Raw genomic sequence first — 3528 nt, 5'->3', positions numbered from 1 at the left:
ATTTCCGCTCGCGCTCCACTCCCGCCACCGCTGCGACGGTCTGTTCCAATGTGTAGAGCTACTATGGTGCAACTAAGGCAGCATTGAGACCACATTCTTCCTACTACCTCCTCTTCCTTCCGGCGACGAACTCATTGGAAAGTAGAGGATGTAGCAGATGTGCTGACCTGACTCTCTATAGTACCCCATGCTATTGCTCCAGCGTTTTAGTCGAGTCGGCGGTGAGACACCACGCGTCAGCTCGGAGAAATTGTTCAAAGTGGAGTACGTGCGAGCGGGTGGCCCCGTTCGAACCCCTATCTCGCTTAGGTATGTCCGCCGGGACCCGTGAACCCTCCACCCTCACGCGGCCGCCTTTCCGGGGTCCCCCCCAGTGCTCGTCCCGGGGGGCGAGTGCCCAGGAATGCGGTGCCGTCACATCCGGGGCCTGGGGCGGGCGGAGCCGGGGAGGGCTGGGGCGGCCGCGTCTTCACCCGCGGCCGGTCGGGGGTCGGCGGGGAGGTGCCGGGCACGGGAGGCTCCGCCCGGGGTCCGAGGACGACTTCCCGGGCGGGAGGTGTGGGCCCGGTGGAGGCTAATGATGGGGTGCAGGCGGCACTGTAATTAGGGTTGTTTGCAGCTGATGAGGCGCTGGCGCTTCGCGGCTCCCAGGGACACCGAAGCGTTGCTTCCCTCCGCCTCCGGGGCCGCCGCCGGGGGCACTCGGGACCCCTGGTTACGACGCTCCTCGTCTTTGTTGTGAGGTTCGAGGAGGATGGAGCGCAGCCCTGGAGGGCTGGGCCGGCCCCCTGGAAAAGGGGAAGTGCTCTTAAGGGAGGGTAGGAAAAAGACAAAAAGGCACCCAGAAAAACAGTTTAAAATGCCAAATTCCCCTTACGATGAGAAAGGAAACCGGGTTGGGAGCCCTTAATTTAAGGGCAGGGAAGGTTAAAACCCCCATCGGGGAAGGGTTTTTTGGGGGTCAGCAAGGGAACTCGGCATCTCACTGGCAACGTTGTGGCATCCTGATGTTAAATTGCCAAACGTCTGTGGAGATCCTCACGTCTTCATGTAAACATGTGTTCGATTGTGATGCCAACGTGTGTGCCTTTAGCCGCCTCTTCAAGAGCTGGACACAAACCCCAGGCCTGTGTGTGTTTTCCCCCGGCGGTGCCAGTGCCTGGTGTGTGTGCGCACAGGTTGTCAGGGTCACAGGGGAAGCCTAGTGCTTCTTTCTTGGAGCATTCGTCTTAGAGCTGAAAATGTTAGGTACCATTTTTAGAATAAAATACTACTATGTTTATGGAGGTGATGAACTCATAAATGTTAAAAGAAAATGTCAGACATTCCTTTAGCGGTGCCTTGGGTTACAAGTTCAGATCCCTGGGGTATAGACGTCACTCTCCTGTGTGGGGCACTTCTGTGGAAAGGTTAGAGGGGCATTCCTAGGTTGGTTGTAAAAAATGTAATAAAAACAGTTTGAGGTTTTCCTAATTTGGCTTACGCCATGAATCCAATTATGTCTTTTGAAACAATACATACAATGTCAGAGCTTGATAATACTCGTTAACTTTTATATTAGGCCATTCTCGGGATTTCAGATTGTTTGCAATACTATTGACCTACAGCTTACACCTGTAATGGGTTCCAACTTCAGGCGGGGAGATGGGTTTCACTGCTGTATTTTAGAGGCAAGAAAGACTGATAAGCTGCACAATGTGGCCAAGGTTGGACTAGGCAGAGGAGAGATAGAGGAAAGACATTATCACATTCTTTGATACTGTGGAAGGGAGAGGTTTGGCAGAGGTTATAAACAGAAGATTAAGGATCTTAAGATGTGCGTTTTTTGAGTCTGTACAAAGTAGAGCCTTCCTCCACGCTAGAAAAAGAGGCAAGAGGGCAAAGATGAGGGAGCTAATTGAATTGGAAGTAGGGCTGCATTGTTTAAAGTCTAGAAAGAGGTGTCATGGAAACAAAGAGGTGTGTTTCAGAGCCACCTGCAAAAAGATGGTAGTGCAGTTATTTGAGTGAGAAATGCTAATATAATAAGAGGAAGAATCCTAGAGGGAAGTCTGAAGAGGATACTAACAGAAGCACACAGTGTGAGAGCACCTCTTTAGAATCTGGTAAAATGTCAAAACAGGTAATCCAGGCTATCAGCTGTGGAGAGAGGTCAAGGAATAAGGCATTGTAGAAAAGGCTTTTAAAAATGCCACTGGAAGGCTCATCAAGCAAAATTTCTGGAGAAGAGAAGATTAGAGATTATCATGGACAACACTAGAGATCAGAGTTCACACAGAGATGTACAATTCTAAGATTTGGAAACATTATAAAACATTGCACATTGAAATGTTTCCAAAGGAAGTTGAGTTTAATGCTACGTTTGTTCTCTTTGTCATTATAAAAAGCAGGATAAATGTTTATGTGGAAAATGTGGGAGGTAGCTGAAAATGTACATTGTCTCCTAGCTCCCCTTATGGAGGCCAGATTAATGCTGAGCACAATTCTAAAATTAAACAGGAGGGAAAATTGTATACAATACACTCCAAAGAAAAGATTCCCATTGACAATAATTTATCTATAATAATAAGAGCATAATATGCTAATTAGACCAGACAGCCGAACATTCTTCCTGATGTCCTGCCAGACAAAGCCACGGTGGCTGCGAGGACCGAGGGCAGGCAGCCTCGGTGGCAGCAGCAGTGTGGGGTAATGGGGGCGGCGCCTTCCCCTGATGGGCCCGGTCCCTTCCCGCAGAGGGAAGCCAGTAGGACAACCCCTGAGGGTTCCTGGACTGTGAGGGGGCAGGCTGCCTGGGCTCCTCCACCCCCCCACCCCCCAGTGCACAAATTTTCATGCACCGGGCCTCTAGTTTGAATATAAATTTACAGACAATGTGGTTGTGTGATTACTTTGCACACAGCAGGTTAGAAGGTAACTGCAGCACTCAGCAAAATACAGACAGCTGTCAGTAACATAGAAGATGTAAGAACTCAAAGTTCAGTCTGGGTGATTCAGTCTTTGAGCTGAGGTCTTAGATACTTCCAGAGGCTCCTTGTTCAGTTACTGAAGATCATAGTTATGATCCTGAATCTGAAATAAAAGTTTGACTACATAGCATTTACTTTGAGGTACGAGTATATAGTACATTTTAGAAGTTCTTCCAATAGAAATGGTAAGAATAAAGCTCAGCACTTAAAGGGATGGCTGTTAGTCACCTATGCAGAATTCAGTTCTGTGGAACATATCATTGCCCCAAATGCTGGTTAAATTGCTATTGTATCAAAGAGTTTACTAGCCCAAGAACCAAATGTTTCAAAATTTTTTTTGAAAGAGGAATGCTTATGAAAAGACAAAGTATCACACCACCAATGGAAAACATCTTAAGCTTAAATTCCAAATCAAAGTTTATACTACAAGCAAGTTCAGCAAGATGTGCTTGAAAATTTCCACCCTACCTCCTCTCCCCACCCTCTGAGTCAAAAATGGATTCCTACCTATCAGAAAAATTTGCCCTGCCTATTGCATCTGTCAAGCCTAATTTCTTGA

The sequence above is a fragment of the Myotis lucifugus genome, unplaced genomic scaffold, assembly GCF_000147115.1.
Source record: "Myotis lucifugus unplaced genomic scaffold, Myoluc2.0 scaffold_194, whole genome shotgun sequence".
Taxonomy (NCBI): domain Eukaryota; kingdom Metazoa; phylum Chordata; class Mammalia; order Chiroptera; family Vespertilionidae; genus Myotis; species Myotis lucifugus.
This window is presented reverse-complemented; position numbering follows the sequence as displayed.